The sequence below is a fragment of the Hyla sarda genome, unplaced genomic scaffold (genome assembly GCF_029499605.1).
Source record: "Hyla sarda isolate aHylSar1 unplaced genomic scaffold, aHylSar1.hap1 scaffold_3145, whole genome shotgun sequence".
Classification (NCBI taxonomy): domain Eukaryota; kingdom Metazoa; phylum Chordata; class Amphibia; order Anura; family Hylidae; genus Hyla; species Hyla sarda.
Genome location: NW_026609874.1, coordinates 1 through 22,992, shown reverse-complemented (window position 1 = coordinate 22,992; position 22,992 = coordinate 1). Strand labels below are relative to the sequence as shown.

Below are 22,992 nucleotides of genomic sequence, written 5' to 3'. Positions count from 1 at the left end.
ATCCTTAGAAAATTATCCCCCAGTGTCTCCATCTGCTGGCGGTATTGAATAAGCATTGCTGCACTGATGGGGTATGCATTAGACGAAAAAAAAGAAGAAAAAGAAGAATAATACGCCCAGAAAAGAGGCGAAAAGGAGAAAAACGTAAAAAAACGTGAAAAAAAAGTAAGAGGAAGAGAAGGGAAAAAAAGGTGGAAATGGGTTTAAAAGTGATTTCGGCGGAGAAATATATATATATATATATATATATATATATATATATACGCGCACACACACACATATATATAAACGTATTCTCCGTTGAGATATTGCAGCCGCTGCTGTGTCCAGGCCCAGGAGCCTTAGCACTGTGCTGTGATGTCACTCAATACCACTGACATCACTAGGTGTAAACAACATCTCTCCTTTGCTGTGTATGTGACTATGGAGCTGTTTGGTGATGTCGTCTATTATGGCCTTCATAGAAGCAACAGGAGATTGTTGCATCCATCTAGAACCCTCAGAACTACAGTGCTATGATGTCACTCACTTCCACAGGCCTTGCAGAGTGTAAACAACAACAACCCAGCTTTGTTGTGTATGTAACCATAGGGATTTGTGATGTCACCTAGAACCTTCACAGCAGCGACAGCTTTATGAGGAGCATCAGCACTGCTCTGCCTGAGCAGAACCATCACCGCCATAGGTTGTCAAATAACCCGGGTTTAACCCACACAGGTAAGTCCAATGGGGTGCAGGCATGTCCTCTATGCTTACAGCTTCCCGTGGGTGTTGGTTTGATACCATTTGGGGACAGCCAAGGAGGCATCTGCAGGCAACAAAGGTAGGTGTGTGCTTGTGTGTGTGTTTCCTATGCAGATCCTAAGCCCAGTGTCACATGCAAGTAGGAGGAGTAAGAAGGGTTCCTGGTAAATCCGGGTTATGGATTGCATTTAAAAAGGCCCCGTGGGAGTGCAATGGGCCCCTGTCTTGCTGCTTAGCAATAATGGTATGGGTTTAGGTTCTGCTGTGTGTACTGGTGGTTGACTGCCCCCCAGCCCAGAGTGTGCATGGAAAATTGTCTGGCAGCCTCCCTGACAGCAAGCAGTGATAGTGCCCATGAAGGGGACCTTGTTGGGCCCGCCCCTTTCACGGTTATCGCTTCTCGGCCTTTTGGCTAAGATCAAGTGTAGTATCTGTTCTTATCAGTTTAATATCTGATACGTCCCCTATCTGGGGACCATATATTAAATGGATTTTTGAGAACGGGGGCCGATTTCGAAGCTTGCTTCCGTCGCCCTATGCATTGACCCGATATGGCAGTATCTTCGGGTACAGTGCACCACCCCCTTACAGGGTTAAAAAGAAAGATTCCTACTTTCATTGCTACCTGCTTGCTGGCTAGCCAGCTAGCCAGCCCTGTGGGCCTTGCTGCTGCTGCTGCTGCAGCCAAAAAACAAAAGGTGGTGCTGCTGCTGCTTCTGCTTCTGCTTGTGTCTGGCCGCTGTTGGAGCGTCCAGGCACAGGACTTCTGCTGCTGCTGACTAAATGGCCTCCTTAATTGGATCATTTGAGTAGCCAGCACACCTGTGCAGGTAGGGCATGACATGATAGGCAGCTGCCTTGATAGCGGGTGGGTGCTGAATGTTCCTAATTGACAAAATAAGATTAATGCTTATGAAGAAATATAAAATCTCATCCCTTCCCCAATATCGCGCCACACCCCTACCCCTTAATTCCCTGGTTGAACTTGATGGACATATGTCTTTTTTCGACCGTACTAACTATGTAACTATGTAACATAACATGGGGGGGGGGGGGTCTCCTGGCTGTTCACACAGGTGTGTCATTGCTGTACATTGACCATGCATTGCTTCTGTGGTATTGCAAAGGCAAAGACAAATGCTTCCAGCCATCCATTGCACTAATGGATTGGTCATCAGCTGGCTGTCTATGTCCCGCATCAATATAGACCAAAGTACAGAGGGTTAGGCTATGCTATTGTGCACCTACCTGATGCATCAGAAGGTGCGAGGCCCTTGCTAAATTCTGTGCACAGACTTTGAGATCTATGCTTTAGACTGTATCTAAACCTGCTCCAACATGGACTGACATTCTGGCCTACTTTCAGCCGATGCGACTTGTCTGTCGCTGAACAGTCGCTTTTTATGTATTCAGCACCTATGTATAATGTTGTAAAAATGCTCTAGAAGCTAAAGTCGCAGAAATGTCACACATATTTGGCCTGCAACTTTCTGTGCGACAAATTCAGACAGGAAAAATCAGTATAAATCCTTAGAAAATTATCCCCCAGTGTCTCCATCTGCTGGCGGTATTGAATAAGCATTGCTGCACTGATGGGGTATGCATTAGACGAAAAAAAAGAAGAAAAAGAAGAATAATACGCCCAGAAAAGAGGCGAAAAGGAGAAAAACGTAAAAAAACGTGAAAAAAAAGTAAGAGGAAGAGAAGGGAAAAAAAGGTGGAAATGGGTTTAAAAGTGATTTCGGCGGAGAAATATATATATATATATATATATATATATATATATATATATATACGCGCACACACACACATATATATAAACGTATTCTCCGTTGAGATATTGCAGCCGCTGCTGTGTCCAGGCCCAGGAGCCTTAGCACTGTGCTGTGATGTCACTCAATACCACTGACATCACTAGGTGTAAACAACATCTCTCCTTTGCTGTGTATGTGACTATGGAGCTGTTTGGTGATGTCGTCTATTATGGCCTTCATAGAAGCAACAGGAGATTGTTGCATCCATCTAGAACCCTCAGAACTACAGTGCTATGATGTCACTCACTTCCACAGGCCTTGCAGAGTGTAAACAACAACAACCCAGCTTTGTTGTGTATGTAACCATAGGGATTTGTGATGTCACCTAGAACCTTCACAGCAGCGACAGCTTTATGAGGAGCATCAGCACTGCTCTGCCTGAGCAGAACCATCACCGCCATAGGTTGTCAAATAACCCGGGTTTAACCCACACAGGTAAGTCCAATGGGGTGCAGGCATGTCCTCTATGCTTACAGCTTCCCGTGGGTGTTGGTTTGATACCGTTTGGGGACAGCCAAGGAGGCATCTGCAGGCAACAAAGGTAGGTGTGTGCTTGTGTGTGTGTTTCCTATGCAGATCCTAAGCCCAGTGTCACATGCAAGTAGGAGGAGTAAGAAGGGTTCCTGGCAAATCCGGGTTATGGATTGCATTTAAAAAGGCCCCGTGGGAGTGCAATGGGCCCCTGTCTTGCTGCTTAGCAATAATGGTATGGGTTTAGGTTCTGCTGTGTGTACTGGTGGTTGACTGCCCCCCAGCCCAGAGTGTGCATGGAAAATTGTCTGGCAGCCTCCCTGACAGCAAGCAGTGATAGTGCCCATGAAGGGGACCTTGTTGGGCCCGCCCCTTTCACGGTTATCGCTTCTCGGCCTTTTGGCTAAGATCAAGTGTAGTATCTGTTCTTATCAGTTTAATATCTGATACGTCCCCTATCTGGGGACCATATATTAAATGGATTTTTGAGAACGGGGGCCGATTTCGAAGCTTGCTTCCGTCGCCCTATGCATTGACCCGATATGGCAGTATCTTCGGGTACAGTGCACCACCCCCTTACAGGGTTAAAAAGAAAGATTCCTACTTTCATTGCTACCTGCTTGCTGGCTAGCCAGCTAGCCAGCCCTGTGGGCCTTGCTGCTGCTGCTGCTGCAGCCAAAAAACAAAAGGTGGTGCTGCTGCTGCTGCTTCTGCTTCTGCTTGTGTCTGGCCGCTGTTGGAGCGTCCAGGCACAGGACTTCTGCTGCTGCTGACTAAATGGCCTCCTTAATTGGATCATTTGAGTAGCCAGCACACCTGTGCAGGTAGGGCATGACATGATAGGCAGCTGCCTTGATAGCGGGTGGGTGCTGAATGTTCCTAATTGACAAAATAAGATTAATGCTTATGAAGAAATATAAAATCTCATCCCTTCCCCAATATCGCGCCACACCCCTACCCCTTAATTCCCTGGTTGAACTTGATGGACATATGTCTTTTTTCGACCGTACTAACTATGTAACTATGTAACATAACATGGGGGGGGGGGGGTCTCCTGGCTGTTCACACAGGTGTGTCATTGCTGTACATTGACCATGCATTGCTTCTGTGGTATTGCAAAGGCAAAGACAAATGCTTCCAGCCATCCATTGCACTAATGGATTGGTCATCAGCTGGCTGTCTATGTCCCGCATCAATATAGACCAAAGTACAGAGGGTTAGGCTATGCTATTGTGCACCTACCTGATGCATCAGAAGGTGCGAGGCCCTTGCTAAATTCTGTGCACAGACTTTGAGATCTATGCTTTAGACTGTATCTAAACCTGCTCCAACATGGACTGACATTCTGGCCTACTTTCAGCCGATGCGACTTGTCTGTCGCTGAACAGTCGCTTTTTATGTATTCAGCACCTATGTATAATGTTGTAAAAATGCTCTAGAAGCTAAAGTCGCAGAAATGTCACACATATTTGGCCTGCAACTTTCTGTGCGACAAATTCAGACAGGAAAAATCAGTATAAATCCTTAGAAAATTATCCCCCAGTGTCTCCATCTGCTGGCGGTATTGAATAAGCATTGCTGCACTGATGGGGTATGCATTAGACGAAAAAAAAGAAGAAAAAGAAGAATAATACGCCCAGAAAAGAGGCGAAAAGGAGAAAAACGTAAAAAAACGTGAAAAAAAAGTAAGAGGAAGAGAAGGGAAAAAAAGGTGGAAATGGGTTTAAAAGTGATTTCGGCGGAGAAATATATATATATATATATATATATATATATATATATATATATATACGCGCACACACACACATATATATAAACGTATTCTCCGTTGAGATATTGCAGCCGCTGCTGTGTCCAGGCCCAGGAGCCTTAGCACTGTGCTGTGATGTCACTCAATACCACTGACATCACTAGGTGTAAACAACATCTCTCCTTTGCTGTGTATGTGACTATGGAGCTGTTTGGTGATGTCGTCTATTATGGCCTTCATAGAAGCAACAGGAGATTGTTGCATCCATCTAGAACCCTCAGAACTACAGTGCTATGATGTCACTCACTTCCACAGGCCTTGCAGAGTGTAAACAACAACAACCCAGCTTTGTTGTGTATGTAACCATAGGGATTTGTGATGTCACCTAGAACCTTCACAGCAGCGACAGCTTTATGAGGAGCATCAGCACTGCTCTGCCTGAGCAGAACCATCACCGCCATAGGTTGTCAAATAACCCGGGTTTAACCCACACAGGTAAGTCCAATGGGGTGCAGGCATGTCCTCTATGCTTACAGCTTCCCGTGGGTGTTGGTTTGATACCGTTTGGGGACAGCCAAGGAGGCATCTGCAGGCAACAAAGGTAGGTGTGTGCTTGTGTGTGTGTTTCCTATGCAGATCCTAAGCCCAGTGTCACATGCAAGTAGGAGGAGTAAGAAGGGTTCCTGGCAAATCCGGGTTATGGATTGCATTTAAAAAGGCCCCGTGGGAGTGCAATGGGCCCCTGTCTTGCTGCTTAGCAATAATGGTATGGGTTTAGGTTCTGCTGTGTGTACTGGTGGTTGACTGCCCCCCAGCCCAGAGTGTGCATGGAAAATTGTCTGGCAGCCTCCCTGACAGCAAGCAGTGATAGTGCCCATGAAGGGGACCTTGTTGGGCCCGCCCCTTTCACGGTTATCGCTTCTCGGCCTTTTGGCTAAGATCAAGTGTAGTATCTGTTCTTATCAGTTTAATATCTGATACGTCCCCTATCTGGGGACCATATATTAAATGGATTTTTGAGAACGGGGGCCGATTTCGAAGCTTGCTTCCGTCGCCCTATGCATTGACCCGATATGGCAGTATCTTCGGGTACAGTGCACCACCCCCTTACAGGGTTAAAAAGAAAGATTCCTACTTTCATTGCTACCTGCTTGCTGGCTAGCCAGCTAGCCAGCCCTGTGGGCCTTGCTGCTGCTGCTGCTGCAGCCAAAAAACAAAAGGTGGTGCTGCTGCTGCTTCTGCTTCTGCTTGTGTCTGGCCGCTGTTGGAGCGTCCAGGCACAGGACTTCTGCTGCTGCTGACTAAATGGCCTCCTTAATTGGATCATTTGAGTAGCCAGCACACCTGTGCAGGTAGGGCATGACATGATAGGCAGCTGCCTTGATAGCGGGTGGGTGCTGAATGTTCCTAATTGACAAAATAAGATTAATGCTTATGAAGAAATATAAAATCTCATCCCTTCCCCAATATCGCGCCACACCCCTACCCCTTAATTCCCTGGTTGAACTTGATGGACATATGTCTTTTTTCGACCGTACTAACTATGTAACTATGTAACATAACATGGGGGGGGGGGGTCTCCTGGCTGTTCACACAGGTGTGTCATTGCTGTACATTGACCATGCATTGCTTCTGTGGTATTGCAAAGGCAAAGACAAATGCTTCCAGCCATCCATTGCACTAATGGATTGGTCATCAGCTGGCTGTCTATGTCCCGCATCAATATAGACCAAAGTACAGAGGGTTAGGCTATGCTATTGTGCACCTACCTGATGCATCAGAAGGTGCAAGGCCCTTGCTAAATTCTGTGCACAGACTTTGAGATCTATGCTTTAGACTGTATCTAAACCTGCTCCAACATGGACTGACATTCTGGCCTACTTTCAGCCGATGCGACTTGTCTGTCGCTGAACAGTCGCTTTTTATGTATTCAGCACCTATGTATAATGTTGTAAAAATGCTCTAGAAGCTAAAGTCGCAGAAATGTCACACATATTTGGCCTGCAACTTTCTGTGCGACAAATTCAGACAGGAAAAATCAGTATAAATCCTTAGAAAATTATCCCCCAGTGTCTCCATCTGCTGGCGGTATTGAATAAGCATTGCTGCACTGATGGGGTATGCATTAGACGAAAAAAAAGAAGAAAAAGAAGAATAATACGCCCAGAAAAGAGGCGAAAAGGAGAAAAACGTAAAAAAACGTGAAAAAAAAGTAAGAGGAAGAGAAGGGAAAAAAAGGTGGAAATGGGTTTAAAAGTGATTTCGGCGGAGAAATATATATATATACGCGCACACACACACATATATATAAACGTATTCTCCGTTGAGATATTGCAGCCGCTGCTGTGTCCAGGCCCAGGAGCCTTAGCACTGTGCTGTGATGTCACTCAATACCACTGACATCACTAGGTGTAAACAACATCTCTCCTTTGCTGTGTATGTGACTATGGAGCTGTTTGGTGATGTCGTCTATTATGGCCTTCATAGAAGCAACAGGAGATTGTTGCATCCATCTAGAACCCTCAGAACTACAGTGCTATGATGTCACTCACTTCCACAGGCCTTGCAGAGTGTAAACAACAACAACCCAGCTTTGTTGTGTATGTAACCATAGGGATTTGTGATGTCACCTAGAACCTTCACAGCAGCGACAGCTTTATGAGGAGCATCAGCACTGCTCTGCCTGAGCAGAACCATCACCGCCATAGGTTGTCAAATAACCCGGGTTTAACCCACACAGGTAAGTCCAATGGGGTGCAGGCATGTCCTCTATGCTTACAGCTTCCCGTGGGTGTTGGTTTGATACCGTTTGGGGACAGCCAAGGAGGCATCTGCAGGCAACAAAGGTAGGTGTGTGCTTGTGTGTGTGTTTCCTATGCAGATCCTAAGCCCAGTGTCACATGCAAGTAGGAGGAGTAAGAAGGGTTCCTGGCAAATCCGGGTTATGGATTGCATTTAAAAAGGCCCCGTGGGAGTGCAATGGGCCCCTGTCTTGCTGCTTAGCAATAATGGTATGGGTTTAGGTTCTGCTGTGTGTACTGGTGGTTGACTGCCCCCCAGCCCAGAGTGTGCATGGAAAATTGTCTGGCAGCCTCCCTGACAGCAAGCAGTGATAGTGCCCATGAAGGGGACCTTGTTGGGCCCGCCCCTTTCACGGTTATCGCTTCTCGGCCTTTTGGCTAAGATCAAGTGTAGTATCTGTTCTTATCAGTTTAATATCTGATACGTCCCCTATCTGGGGACCATATATTAAATGGATTTTTGAGAACGGGGGCCGATTTCGAAGCTTGCTTCCGTCGCCCTATGCATTGACCCGATATGGCAGTATCTTCGGGTACAGTGCACCACCCCCTTACAGGGTTAAAAAGAAAGATTCCTACTTTCATTGCTACCTGCTTGCTGGCTAGCCAGCTAGCCAGCCCTGTGGGCCTTGCTGCTGCTGCTGCTGCAGCCAAAAAACAAAAGGTGGTGCTGCTGCTGCTTCTGCTTCTGCTTGTGTCTGGCCGCTGTTGGAGCGTCCAGGCACAGGACTTCTGCTGCTGCTGACTAAATGGCCTCCTTAATTGGATCATTTGAGTAGCCAGCACACCTGTGCAGGTAGGGCATGACATGATAGGCAGCTGCCTTGATAGCGGGTGGGTGCTGAATGTTCCTAATTGACAAAATAAGATTAATGCTTATGAAGAAATATAAAATCTCATCCCTTCCCCAATATCGCGCCACACCCCTACCCCTTAATTCCCTGGTTGAACTTGATGGACATATGTCTTTTTTCGACCGTACTAACTATGTAACTATGTAACATAACATGGGGGGGGGGGGTCTCCTGGCTGTTCACACAGGTGTGTCATTGCTGTACATTGACCATGCATTGCTTCTGTGGTATTGCAAAGGCAAAGACAAATGCTTCCAGCCATCCATTGCACTAATGGATTGGTCATCAGCTGGCTGTCTATGTCCCGCATCAATATAGACCAAAGTACAGAGGGTTAGGCTATGCTATTGTGCACCTACCTGATGCATCAGAAGGTGCAAGGCCCTTGCTAAATTCTGTGCACAGACTTTGAGATCTATGCTTTAGACTGTATCTAAACCTGCTCCAACATGGACTGACATTCTGGCCTACTTTCAGCCGATGCGACTTGTCTGTCGCTGAACAGTCGCTTTTTATGTATTCAGCACCTATGTATAATGTTGTAAAAATGCTCTAGAAGCTAAAGTCGCAGAAATGTCACACATATTTGGCCTGCAACTTTCTGTGCGACAAATTCAGACAGGAAAAATCAGTATAAATCCTTAGAAAATTATCCCCCAGTGTCTCCATCTGCTGGCGGTATTGAATAAGCATTGCTGCACTGATGGGGTATGCATTAGACGAAAAAAAAGAAGAAAAAGAAGAATAATACGCCCAGAAAAGAGGCGAAAAGGAGAAAAACGTAAAAAAACGTGAAAAAAAAGTAAGAGGAAGAGAAGGGAAAAAAAGGTGGAAATGGGTTTAAAAGTGATTTCGGCGGAGAAATATATATATATACGCGCACACACACACATATATATAAACGTATTCTCCGTTGAGATATTGCAGCCGCTGCTGTGTCCAGGCCCAGGAGCCTTAGCACTGTGCTGTGATGTCACTCAATACCACTGACATCACTAGGTGTAAACAACATCTCTCCTTTGCTGTGTATGTGACTATGGAGCTGTTTGGTGATGTCGTCTATTATGGCCTTCATAGAAGCAACAGGAGATTGTTGCATCCATCTAGAACCCTCAGAACTACAGTGCTATGATGTCACTCACTTCCACAGGCCTTGCAGAGTGTAAACAACAACAACCCAGCTTTGTTGTGTATGTAACCATAGGGATTTGTGATGTCACCTAGAACCTTCACAGCAGCGACAGCTTTATGAGGAGCATCAGCACTGCTCTGCCTGAGCAGAACCATCACCGCCATAGGTTGTCAAATAACCCGGGTTTAACCCACACAGGTAAGTCCAATGGGGTGCAGGCATGTCCTCTATGCTTACAGCTTCCCGTGGGTGTTGGTTTGATACCGTTTGGGGACAGCCAAGGAGGCATCTGCAGGCAACAAAGGTAGGTGTGTGCTTGTGTGTGTGTTTCCTATGCAGATCCTAAGCCCAGTGTCACATGCAAGTAGGAGGAGTAAGAAGGGTTCCTGGCAAATCCGGGTTATGGATTGCATTTAAAAAGGCCCCGTGGGAGTGCAATGGGCCCCTGTCTTGCTGCTTAGCAATAATGGTATGGGTTTAGGTTCTGCTGTGTGTACTGGTGGTTGACTGCCCCCCAGCCCAGAGTGTGCATGGAAAATTGTCTGGCAGCCTCCCTGACAGCAAGCAGTGATAGTGCCCATGAAGGGGACCTTGTTGGGCCCGCCCCTTTCACGGTTATCGCTTCTCGGCCTTTTGGCTAAGATAAAGTGTAGTATCTGTTCTTATCAGTTTAATATCTGATACGTCCCCTATCTGGGGACCATATATTAAATGGATTTTTGAGAACGGGGGCCGATTTCGAAGCTTGCTTCCGTCGCCCTATGCATTGACCCGATATGGCAGTATCTTCGGGTACAGTGCACCACCCCCTTACAGGGTTAAAAAGAAAGATTCCTACTTTCATTGCTACCTGCTTGCTGGCTAGCCAGCTAGCCAGCCCTGTGGGCCTTGCTGCTGCTGCTGCTGCAGCCAAAAAACAAAAGGTGGTGCTGCTGCTGCTTCTGCTTCTGCTTGTGTCTGGCCGCTGTTGGAGCGTCCAGGCACAGGACTTCTGCTGCTGCTGACTAAATGGCCTCCTTAATTGGATCATTTGAGTAGCCAGCACACCTGTGCAGGTAGGGCATGACATGATAGGCAGCTGCCTTGATAGCGGGTGGGTGCTGAATGTTCCTAATTGACAAAATAAGATTAATGCTTATGAAGAAATATAAAATCTCATCCCTTCCCCAATATCGCGCCACACCCCTACCCCTTAATTCCCTGGTTGAACTTGATGGACATATGTCTTTTTTCGACCGTACTAACTATGTAACTATGTAACATAACATGGGGGGGGGGGTCTCCTGGCTGTTCACACAGGTGTGTCATTGCTGTACATTGACCATGCATTGCTTCTGTGGTATTGCAAAGGCAAAGACAAATGCTTCCAGCCATCCATTGCACTAATGGATTGGTCATCAGCTGGCTGTCTATGTCCCGCATCAATATAGACCAAAGTACAGAGGGTTAGGCTATGCTATTGTGCACCTACCTGATGCATCAGAAGGTGCGAGGCCCTTGCTAAATTCTGTGCACAGACTTTGAGATCTATGCTTTAGACTGTATCTAAACCTGCTCCAACATGGACTGACATTCTGGCCTACTTTCAGCCGATGCGACTTGTCTGTCGCTGAACAGTCGCTTTTTATGTATTCAGCACCTATGTATAATGTTGTAAAAATGCTCTAGAAGCTAAAGTCGCAGAAATGTCACACATATTTGGCCTGCAACTTTCTGTGCGACAAATTCAGACAGGAAAAATCAGTATAAATCCTTAGAAAATTATCCCCCAGTGTCTCCATCTGCTGGCGGTATTGAATAAGCATTGCTGCACTGATGGGGTATGCATTAGACGAAAAAAAAGAAGAAAAAGAAGAATAATACGCCCAGAAAAGAGGCGAAAAGGAGAAAAACGTAAAAAAACGTGAAAAAAAAGTAAGAGGAAGAGAAGGGAAAAAAAGGTGGAAATGGGTTTAAAAGTGATTTCGGCGGAGAAATATATATATATATATATATATATATATATATATATATATATACGCGCACACACACACATATATATAAACGTATTCTCCGTTGAGATATTGCAGCCGCTGCTGTGTCCAGGCCCAGGAGCCTTAGCACTGTGCTGTGATGTCACTCAATACCACTGACATCACTAGGTGTAAACAACATCTCTCCTTTGCTGTGTATGTGACTATGGAGCTGTTTGGTGATGTCGTCTATTATGGCCTTCATAGAAGCAACAGGAGATTGTTGCATCCATCTAGAACCCTCAGAACTACAGTGCTATGATGTCACTCACTTCCACAGGCCTTGCAGAGTGTAAACAACAACAACCCAGCTTTGTTGTGTATGTAACCATAGGGATTTGTGATGTCACCTAGAACCTTCACAGCAGCGACAGCTTTATGAGGAGCATCAGCACTGCTCTGCCTGAGCAGAACCATCACCGCCATAGGTTGTCAAATAACCCGGGTTTAACCCACACAGGTAAGTCCAATGGGGTGCAGGCATGTCCTCTATGCTTACAGCTTCCCGTGGGTGTTGGTTTGATACCGTTTGGGGACAGCCAAGGAGGCATCTGCAGGCAACAAAGGTAGGTGTGTGCTTGTGTGTGTGTTTCCTATGCAGATCCTAAGCCCAGTGTCACATGCAAGTAGGAGGAGTAAGAAGGGTTCCTGGCAAATCCGGGTTATGGATTGCATTTAAAAAGGCCCCGTGGGAGTGCAATGGGCCCCTGTCTTGCTGCTTAGCAATAATGGTATGGGTTTAGGTTCTGCTGTGTGTACTGGTGGTTGACTGCCCCCCAGCCCAGAGTGTGCATGGAAAATTGTCTGGCAGCCTCCCTGACAGCAAGCAGTGATAGTGCCCATGAAGGGGACCTTGTTGGGCCCGCCCCTTTCACGGTTATCGCTTCTCGGCCTTTTGGCTAAGATCAAGTGTAGTATCTGTTCTTATCAGTTTAATATCTGATACGTCCCCTATCTGGGGACCATATATTAAATGGATTTTTGAGAACGGGGGCCGATTTCGAAGCTTGCTTCCGTCGCCCTATGCATTGACCCGATATGGCAGTATCTTCGGGTACAGTGCACCACCCCCCTTACAGGGTTAAAAAGAAAGATTCCTACTTTCATTGCTACCTGCTTGCTGGCTAGCCAGCTAGCCAGCCCTGTGGGCCTTGCTGCTGCTGCTGCTGCAGCCAAAAAACAAAAGGTGGTGCTGCTGCTGCTTCTGCTTCTGCTTGTGTCTGGCCGCTGTTGGAGCGTCCAGGCACAGGACTTCTGCTGCTGCTGACTAAATGGCCTCCTTAATTGGATCATTTGAGTAGCCAGCACACCTGTGCAGGTAGGGCATGACATGATAGGCAGCTGCCTTGATAGCGGGTGGGTGCTGAATGTTCCTAATTGACAAAATAAGATTAATGCTTATGAAGAAATATAAAATCTCATCCCTTCCCCAATATCGCGCCACACCCCTACCCCTTAATTCCCTGGTTGAACTTGATGGACATATGTCTTTTTTCGACCGTACTAACTATGTAACTATGTAACATAACATGGGGGGGGGGGGGTCTCCTGGCTGTTCACACAGGTGTGTCATTGCTGTACATTGACCATGCATTGCTTCTGTGGTATTGCAAAGGCAAAGACAAATGCTTCCAGCCATCCATTGCACTAATGGATTGGTCATCAGCTGGCTGTCTATGTCCCGCATCAATATAGACCAAAGTACAGAGGGTTAGGCTATGCTATTGTGCACCTACCTGATGCATCAGAAGGTGCGAGGCCCTTGCTAAATTCTGTGCACAGACTTTGAGATCTATGCTTTAGACTGTATCTAAACCTGCTCCAACATGGACTGACATTCTGGCCTACTTTCAGCCGATGCGACTTGTCTGTCGCTGAACAGTCGCTTTTTATGTATTCAGCACCTATGTATAATGTTGTAAAAATGCTCTAGAAGCTAAAGTCGCAGAAATGTCACACATATTTGGCCTGCAACTTTCTGTGCGACAAATTCAGACAGGAAAAATCAGTATAAATCCTTAGAAAATTATCCCCCAGTGTCTCCATCTGCTGGCGGTATTGAATAAGCATTGCTGCACTGATGGGGTATGCATTAGACGAAAAAAAAGAAGAAAAAGAAGAATAATACGCCCAGAAAAGAGGCGAAAAGGAGAAAAACGTAAAAAAACGTGAAAAAAAAGTAAGAGGAAGAGAAGGGAAAAAAAGGTGGAAATGGGTTTAAAAGTGATTTCGGCGGAGAAATATATATATATATATATATATATATATATATATATATATATATACGCGCACACACACACATATATATAAACGTATTCTCCGTTGAGATATTGCAGCCGCTGCTGTGTCCAGGCCCAGGAGCCTTAGCACTGTGCTGTGATGTCACTCAATACCACTGACATCACTAGGTGTAAACAACATCTCTCCTTTGCTGTGTATGTGACTATGGAGCTGTTTGGTGATGTCGTCTATTATGGCCTTCATAGAAGCAACAGGAGATTGTTGCATCCATCTAGAACCCTCAGAACTACAGTGCTATGATGTCACTCACTTCCACAGGCCTTGCAGAGTGTAAACAACAACAACCCAGCTTTGTTGTGTATGTAACCATAGGGATTTGTGATGTCACCTAGAACCTTCACAGCAGCGACAGCTTTATGAGGAGCATCAGCACTGCTCTGCCTGAGCAGAACCATCACCGCCATAGGTTGTCAAATAACCCGGGTTTAACCCACACAGGTAAGTCCAATGGGGTGCAGGCATGTCCTCTATGCTTACAGCTTCCCGTGGGTGTTGGTTTGATACCGTTTGGGGACAGCCAAGGAGGCATCTGCAGGCAACAAAGGTAGGTGTGTGCTTGTGTGTGTGTTTCCTATGCAGATCCTAAGCCCAGTGTCACATGCAAGTAGGAGGAGTAAGAAGGGTTCCTGGCAAATCCGGGTTATGGATTGCATTTAAAAAGGCCCCGTGGGAGTGCAATGGGCCCCTGTCTTGCTGCTTAGCAATAATGGTATGGGTTTAGGTTCTGCTGTGTGTACTGGTGGTTGACTGCCCCCCAGCCCAGAGTGTGCATGGAAAATTGTCTGGCAGCCTCCCTGACAGCAAGCAGTGATAGTGCCCATGAAGGGGACCTTGTTGGGCCCGCCCCTTTCACGGTTCTCGCTTCTCGGCCTTTTGGCTAAGATCAAGTGTAGTATCTGTTCTTATCAGTTTAATATCTGATACGTCCCCTATCTGGGGACCATATATTAAATGGATTTTTGAGAACGGGGGCCGATTTCGAAGCTTGCTTCCGTCGCCCTATGCATTGACCCGATATGGCAGTATCTTCGGGTACAGTGCACCACCCCCTTACAGGGTTAAAAAGAAAGATTCCTACTTTCATTGCTACCTGCTTGCTGGCTAGCCAGCTAGCCAGCCCTGTGGGCCTTGCTGCTGCTGCTGCTGCAGCCAAAAAACAAAAGGTGGTGCTGCTGCTGCTTCTGCTTCTGCTTGTGTCTGGCCGCTGTTGGAGCGTCCAGGCACAGGACTTCTGCTGCTGCTGACTAAATGGCCTCCTTAATTGGATCATTTGAGTAGCCAGCACACCTGTGCAGGTAGGGCATGACATGATAGGCAGCTGCCTTGATAGCGGGTGGGTGCTGAATGTTCCTAATTGACAAAATAAGATTAATGCTTATGAAGAAATATAAAATCTCATCCCTTCCCCAATATCGCGCCACACCCCTACCCCTTAATTCCCTGGTTGAACTTGATGGACATATGTCTTTTTTCGACCGTACTAACTATGTAACTATGTAACATAACATGGGGGGGGGGGGTCTCCTGGCTGTTCACACAGGTGTGTCATTGCTGTACATTGACCATGCATTGCTTCTGTGGTATTGCAAAGGCAAAGACAAATGCTTCCAGCCATCCATTGCACTAATGGATTGGTCATCAGCTGGCTGTCTATGTCCCGCATCAATATAGACCAAAGTACAGAGGGTTAGGCTATGCTATTGTGCACCTACCTGATGCATCAGAAGGTGCGAGGCCCTTGCTAAATTCTGTGCACAGACTTTGAGATCTATGCTTTAGACTGTATCTAAACCTGCTCCAACATGGACTGACATTCTGGCCTACTTTCAGCCGATGCGACTTGTCTGTCGCTGAACAGTCGCTTTTTATGTATTCAGCACCTATGTATAATGTTGTAAAAATGCTCTAGAAGCTAAAGTCGCAGAAATGTCACACATATTTGGCCTGCAACTTTCTGTGCGACAAATTCAGACAGGAAAAATCAGTATAAATCCTTAGAAAATTATCCCCCAGTGTCTCCATCTGCTGGCGGTATTGAATAAGCATTGCTGCACTGATGGGGTATGCATTAGACGAAAAAAAAGAAGAAAAAGAAGAATAATACGCCCAGAAAAGAGGCGAAAAGGAGAAAAACGTAAAAAAACGTGAAAAAAAAGTAAGAGGAAGAGAAGGGAAAAAAAGGTGGAAATGGGTTTAAAAGTGATTTCGGCGGAGAATATATATATATATATATATATATATATATATATATATATATACGCGCACACACACACATATATATAAACGTATTCTCCGTTGAGATATTGCAGCCGCTGCTGTGTCCAGGCCCAGGAGCCTTAGCACTGTGCTGTGATGTCACTCAATACCACTGACATCACTAGGTGTAAACAACATCTCTCCTTTGCTGTGTATGTGACTATGGAGCTGTTTGGTGATGTAGTCTATTATGGCCTTCATAGAAGCAACAGGAGATTGTTGCATCCATCTAGAACCCTCAGAACTACAGTGCTATGATGTCACTCACTTCCACAGGCCTTGCAGAGTGTAAACAACAACAACCCAGCTTTGTTGTGTATGTAACCATAGGGATTTGTGATGTCACCTAGAACCTTCACAGCAGCGACAGCTTTATGAGGAGCATCAGCACTGCTCTGCCTGAGCAGAACCATCACCGCCATAGGTTGTCAAATAACCCGGGTTTAACCCACACAGGTAAGTCCAATGGGGTGCAGGCATGTCCTCTATGCTTACAGCTTCCCGTGGGTGTTGGTTTGATACCGTTTGGGGACAGCCAAGGAGGCATCTGCAGGCAACAAAGGTAGGTGTGTGCTTGTGTGTGTGTTTCCTATGCAGATCCTAAGCCCAGTGTCACATGCAAGTAGGAGGAGTAAGAAGGGTTCCTGGCAAATCCGGGTTATGGATTGCATTTAAAAAGGCCCCGTGGGAGTGCAATGGGCCCCTGTCTTGCTGCTTAGCAATAATGGTATGGGTTTAGGTTCTGCTGTGTGTACTGGTGGTTGACTGCCCCCCAGCCCAGAGTGTGCATGGAAAATTGTCTGGCAGCCTCCCTGACAGCAAGCAGTGATAGTGCCCATGAAGGGGACCTTGTTGGGCCCGCCCCTTTCACGGTTATCGCTTCTCGGCCTTTTGGCTAAGATCAAGTGTAGTATCTGTTCTTATCAGTTTAATATCTGATACGTCCCCTATCTGGGGACCATATATTAAATGGATTTTTGAGAACGGGGGCCGATTTTGAAGCTTGCTTCCGTCGCCCTATGCATTGACCCGATATGGCAGTATCTTCGGGTACAGTGCACCACCCCCTTACAGGGTTAAAAAGAAAGATTCCTACTTTCATTGCTACCTGCTTGCTGGCTAGCCAGCTAGCCAGCCCTGTGGGCCTTGCTGCTGCTGCTGCTGCAGCCAAAAAACAAAAGGTGGTGCTGCTGCTGCTTCTGCTTGTGTCTGGCCGCTGTTGGAGCGTCCAGGCACAGGACTTCTGCTGCTGCTGACTAAATGGCCTCCTTAATTGGATCATTTGAGTAGCCAGCACACCTGTGCAGGTAGGGCATGACATGATAGGCAGCTGCCTTGATAGCGGGTGGGTGCTGAATGTTCCTAATTGACAAAATAAGATTAATGCTTATGAAGAAATATAAAATCTCATCCCTTCCCCAATATCGCGCCACACCCCTACCCCTTAATTCCCTGGTTGAACTTGATGGACATATGTCTTTTTTCGACCGTACTAACTATGTAACTATGTAACATAACATGGGGGGGGGGGGGGGGGGTCTCCTGGCTGTTCACACAGGTGTGTCATTGCTGTACATTGACCATGCATTGCTTCTGTGGTATTGCAAAGGCAAAGACAAATGCTTCCAGCCATCCATTGCACTAATGGATTGGTCATCAGCTGGCTGTCTATGTCCCGCATCAATATAGACCAAAGTACAGAGGGTTAGGCTATGCTATTGTGCACCTACCTGATGCATCAGAAGGTGCGAGGCCCTTGCTAAATTCTGTGCACAGACTTTGAGATCTATGCTTTAGACTGTATCTAAACCTGCTCCAACATGGACTGACATTCTGGCCTACTTTCAGCCGATGCGACTTGTCTGTCGCTGAACAGTCGCTTTTTATGTATTCAGCACCTATGTATAATGTTGTAAAAATGCTCTAGAAGCTAAAGTCGCAGAAATGTCACACATATTTGGCCTGCAACTTTCTGTGCGACAAATTCAGACAGGAAAAATCAGTATAAATCCTTAGAAAATTATCCCCCAGTGTCTCCATCTGCTGGCGGTATTGAATAAGCATTGCTGCACTGATGGGGTATGCATTAGACGAAAAAAAAGAAGAAAAAGAAGAATAATACGCCCAGAAAAGAGGCGAAAAGGAGAAAAACGTAAAAAAACGTGAAAAAAAAGTAAGAGGAAGAGAAGGGAAAAAAAGGTGGAAATGGGTTTAAAAGTGATTTCGGCGGAGAAATATATATATATATATATATATATATATATATATATACGCGCACACACACACATATATATAAACGTATTCTCCGTTGAGATATTGCAGCCGCTGCTGTGTCCAGGCCCAGGAGCCTTAGCACTGTGCTGTGATGTCACTCAATACCACTGACATCACTAGGTGTAAACAACATCTCTCCTTTGCTGTGTATGTGACTATGGAGCTGTTTGGTGATGTCGTCTATTATGGCCTTCATAGAAGCAACAGGAGATTGTTGCATCCATCTAGAACCCTCAGAACTACAGTGCTATGATGTCACTCACTTCCACAGGCCTTGCAGAGTGTAAACAACAACAACCCAGCTTTGTTGTGTATGTAACCATAGGGATTTGTGATGTCACCTAGAACCTTCACAGCAGCGACAGCTTTATGAGGAGCATCAGCACTGCTCTGCCTGAGCAGAACCATCACCGCCATAGGTTGTCAAATAACCCGGGTTTAACCCACACAGGTAAGTCCAATGGGGTGCAGGCATGTCCTCTATGCTTACAGCTTCCCGTGGGTGTTGGTTTGATACCGTTTGGGGACAGCCAAGGAGGCATCTGCAGGCAACAAAGGTAGGTGTGTGCTTGTGTGTGTGTTTCCTATGCAGATCCTAAGCCCAGTGTCACATGCAAGTAGGAGGAGTAAGAAGGGTTCCTGGCAAATCCGGGTTATGGATTGCATTTAAAAAGGCCCCGTGGGAGTGCAATGGGCCCCTGTCTTGCTGCTTAGCAATAATGGTATGGGTTTAGGTTCTGCTGTGTGTACTGGTGGTTGACTGCCCCCCAGCCCAGAGTGTGCATGGAAAATTGTCTGGCAGCCTCCCTGACAGCAAGCAGTGATAGTGCCCATGAAGGGGACCTTGTTGGGCCCGCCCCTTTCACGGTTATCGCTTCTCGGCCTTTTGGCTAAGATCAAGTGTAGTATCTGTTCTTATCAGTTTAATATCTGATACGTCCCCTATCTGGGGACCATATATTAAATGGATTTTTGAGAACGGGGGCCGATTTCGAAGCTTGCTTCCGTCGCCCTATGCATTGACCCGATATGGCAGTATCTTCGGGTACAGTGCACCACCCCCTTACAGGGTTAAAAAGAAAGATTCCTACTTTCATTGCTACCTGCTTGCTGGCTAGCCAGCTAGCCAGCCCTGTGGGCCTTGCTGCTGCTGCTGCTGCAGCCAAAAAACAAAAGGTGGTGCTGCTGCTGCTTCTGCTTCTGCTTGTGTCTGGCCGCTGTTGGAGCGTCCAGGCACAGGACTTCTGCTGCTGCTGACTAAATGGCCTCCTTAATTGGATCATTTGAGTAGCCAGCACACCTGTGCAGGTAGGGCATGACATGATAGGCAGCTGCCTTGATAGCGGGTGGGTGCTGAATGTTCCTAATTGACAAAATAAGATTAATGCTTATGAAGAAATATAAAATCTCATCCCTTCCCCAATATCGCGCCACACCCCTACCCCTTAATTCCCTGGTTGAACTTGATGGACATATGTCTTTTTTCGACCGTACTAACTATGTAACTATGTAACATAACATGGGGGGGGGGGGGTCTCCTGGCTGTTCACACAGGTGTGTCATTGCTGTACATTGACCATGCATTGCTTCTGTGGTATTGCAAAGGCAAAGACAAATGCTTCCAGCCATCCATTGCACTAATGGATTGGTCATCAGCTGGCTGTCTATGTCCCGCATCAATATAGACCAAAGTACAGAGGGTTAGGCTATGCTATTGTGCACCTACCTGATGCATCAGAAGGTGCGAGGCCCTTGCTAAATTCTGTGCACAGACTTTGAGATCTATGCTTTAGACTGTATCTAAACCTGCTCCAACATGGACTGACATTCTGGCCTACTTTCAGCCGATGCGACTTGTCTGTCGCTGAACAGTCGCTTTTTATGTATTCAGCACCTATGTATAATGTTGTAAAAATGCTCTAGAAGCTAAAGTCGCAGAAATGTCACACATATTTGGCCTGCAACTTTCTGTGCGACAAATTCAGACAGGAAAAATCAGTATAAATCCTTAGAAAATTATTCCCCAGTGTCTCCATCTGCTGGCGGTATTGAATAAGCATTGCTGCACTGATGGGGTATGCATTAGACGAAAAAAAAGAAGAAAAAGAAGAATAATACGCCCAGAAAAGAGGCGAAAAGGAGAAAAACGTAAAAAAACGTGAAAAAAAAGTAAGAGGAAGAGAAGGGAAAAAAAGGTGGAAATGGGTTTAAAAGTGATTTCGGCGGAGAAATATATATATATATATATATATATATATATATATATATATATATATACGCGCACACACACACATATATATAAACGTATTCTCCGTTGAGATATTGCAGCCGCTGCTGTGTCCAGGCCCAGGAGCCTTAGCACTGTGCTGTGATGTCACTCAATACCACTGACATCACTAGGTGTAAACAACATCTCTCCTTTGCTGTGTATGTGACTATGGAGCTGTTTGGTGATGTCGTCTATTACGGCCTTCATAGAAGCAACAGGAGATTGTTGCATCCATCTAGAACCCTCAGAACTACAGTGCTATGATGTCACTCACTTCCACAGGCCTTGCAGAGTGTAAACAACAACAACCCAGCTTTGTTGTGTATGTAACCATAGGGATTTGTGATGTCACCTAGAACCTTCACAGCAGCGACAGCTTTATGAGGAGCATCAGCACTGCTCTGCCTGAGCAGAACCATCACCGCCATAGGTTGTCAAATAACCCGGGTTTAACCCACACAGGTAAGTCCAATGGGGTGCAGGCATGTCCTCTATGCTTACAGCTTCCCGTGGGTGTTGGTTTGATACCGTTTGGGGACAGCCAAGGAGGCATCTGCAGGCAACAAAGGTAGGTGTGTGCTTGTGTGTGTGTTTCCTATGCAGATCCTAAGCCCAGTGTCACATGCAAGTAGGAGGAGTAAGAAGGGTTCCTGGCAAATCCGGGTTATGGATTGCATTTAAAAAGGCCCCGTGGGAGTGCAATGGGCCCCTGTCTTGCTGCTTAGCAATAATGGTATGGGTTTAGGTTCTGCTGTGTGTACTGGTGGTTGACTGCCCCCCAGCCCAGAGTGTGCATGGAAAATTGTCTGGCAGCCTCCCTGACAGCAAGCAGTGATAGTGCCCATGAAGGGGACCTTGTTGGGCCCGCCCCTTTCACGGTTATCGCTTCTCGGCCTTTTGGCTAAGATCAAGTGTAGTATCTGTTCTTATCAGTTTAATATCTGATACGTCCCCTATCTGGGGACCATATATTAAATGGATTTTTGAGAACGGGGGCCGATTTTGAAGCTTGCTTCCGTCGCCCTATGCATTGACCCGATATGGCAGTATCTTCGGGTACAGTGCACCACCCCCTTACAGGGTTAAAAAGAAAGATTCCTACTTTCATTGCTACCTGCTTGCTGGCTAGCCAGCTAGCCAGCCCTGTGGGCCTTGCTGCTGCTGCTGCTGCAGCCAAAAAACAAAAGGTGGTGCTGCTGCTGCTTCTGCTTCTGCTTGTGTCTGGCCGCTGTTGGAGCGTCCAGGCACAGGACTTCTGCTGCTGCTGACTAAATGGCCTCCTTAATTGGATCATTTGAGTAGCCAGCACACCTGTGCAGGTAGGGCATGACATGATAGGCAGCTGCCTTGATAGCGGGTGGGTGCTGAATGTTCCTAATTGACAAAATAAGATGAATGCTTATGAAGAAATATAAAATCTCATCCCTTCCCCAATATCGCGCCACACCCCTACCCCTTAATTCCCTGGTTGAACTTGATGGACATATGTCTTTTTTCGACCGTACTAACTATGTAACTATGTAACATAACATGGGGGGGGGGGTCTCCTGGCTGTTCACACAGGTGTGTCATTGCTGTACATTGACCATGCATTGCTTCTGTGGTATTGCAAAGGCAAAGACAAATGCTTCCAGCCATCCATTGCACTAATGGATTGGTCATCAGCTGGCTGTCTATGTCCCGCATCAATATAGACCAAAGTACAGAGGGTTAGGCTATGCTATTGTGCACCTACCTGATGCATCAGAAGGTGCGAGGCCCTTGCTAAATTCTGTGCACAGACTTTGAGATCTATGCTTTAGACTGTATCTAAACCTGCTCCAACATGGACTGACATTCTGGCCTACTTTCAGCCGATGCGACTTGTCTGTCGCTGAACAGTCGCTTTTTATGTATTCAGCACCTATGTATAATGTTGTAAAAATGCTCTAGAAGCTAAAGTCGCAGAAATGTCACACATATTTGGCCTGCAACTTTCTGTGCGACAAATTCAGACAGGAAAAATCTGTATAAATCCTTAGAAAATTATCCCCCAGTGTCTCCATCTGCTGGCGGTATTGAATAAGCATTGCTGCACTGATGGGGTATGCATTAGACGAAAAAAAAGAAGAAAAAGAAGAATAATACGCCCAGAAAAGAGGCGAAAAGGAGAAAAACGTAAAAAAACGTGAAAAAAAAGTAAGAGGAAGAGAAGGGAAAAAAAGGTGGAAATGGGTTTAAAAGTGATTTCGGCGGAGAAATATATATATATATATATATATATATATATATATATACGCGCACACACACACATATATATAAACGTATTCTCCGT

At 46.1% G+C, this 22,992-nt stretch overlaps 10 non-coding genes across 10 annotated transcripts; all 10 read left to right on the top strand.

Moving 5' to 3' along the window:
* The first annotated feature begins 1,136 nt into the window (after window positions 1–1,136).
* Window positions 1,137–1,327, top strand: LOC130328892 (U2 spliceosomal RNA). Its single transcript, XR_008872740.1, has one exon. It is a non-coding gene; the product is annotated as a U2 spliceosomal RNA (small nuclear RNA).
* A 2,085-nt stretch (window positions 1,328–3,412) lies between these two features.
* LOC130328891 (U2 spliceosomal RNA) lies at window positions 3,413–3,603 on the top strand. The gene has a single exon (XR_008872739.1). It is a non-coding gene; the product is annotated as a U2 spliceosomal RNA (small nuclear RNA).
* Window positions 3,604–5,693: 2,090 nt separating this feature from the next.
* LOC130328890 (U2 spliceosomal RNA) lies at window positions 5,694–5,884 on the top strand. Its single transcript, XR_008872738.1, has one exon. It is a non-coding gene; the product is annotated as a U2 spliceosomal RNA (small nuclear RNA).
* Window positions 5,885–7,938: 2,054 nt separating this feature from the next.
* Window positions 7,939–8,129, top strand: LOC130328898 (U2 spliceosomal RNA). The gene has a single exon (XR_008872746.1). It is a non-coding gene; the product is annotated as a U2 spliceosomal RNA (small nuclear RNA).
* Window positions 8,130–10,183: 2,054 nt separating this feature from the next.
* On the top strand, window positions 10,184–10,374 carry LOC130328894 (U2 spliceosomal RNA). The gene has a single exon (XR_008872742.1). It is a non-coding gene; the product is annotated as a U2 spliceosomal RNA (small nuclear RNA).
* A 2,083-nt stretch (window positions 10,375–12,457) lies between these two features.
* LOC130328897 (U2 spliceosomal RNA) lies at window positions 12,458–12,648 on the top strand. The gene has a single exon (XR_008872745.1). It is a non-coding gene; the product is annotated as a U2 spliceosomal RNA (small nuclear RNA).
* Window positions 12,649–14,736: 2,088 nt separating this feature from the next.
* On the top strand, window positions 14,737–14,927 carry LOC130328893 (U2 spliceosomal RNA). Its single transcript, XR_008872741.1, has one exon. It is a non-coding gene; the product is annotated as a U2 spliceosomal RNA (small nuclear RNA).
* A 2,083-nt stretch (window positions 14,928–17,010) lies between these two features.
* On the top strand, window positions 17,011–17,201 carry LOC130328895 (U2 spliceosomal RNA). The gene has a single exon (XR_008872743.1). It is a non-coding gene; the product is annotated as a U2 spliceosomal RNA (small nuclear RNA).
* Window positions 17,202–19,279: 2,078 nt separating this feature from the next.
* On the top strand, window positions 19,280–19,470 carry LOC130328896 (U2 spliceosomal RNA). Its single transcript, XR_008872744.1, has one exon. It is a non-coding gene; the product is annotated as a U2 spliceosomal RNA (small nuclear RNA).
* A 2,089-nt stretch (window positions 19,471–21,559) lies between these two features.
* LOC130328889 (U2 spliceosomal RNA) lies at window positions 21,560–21,750 on the top strand. Its single transcript, XR_008872737.1, has one exon. It is a non-coding gene; the product is annotated as a U2 spliceosomal RNA (small nuclear RNA).
* The last annotated feature ends 1,242 nt before the right edge of the window (window positions 21,751–22,992 follow it).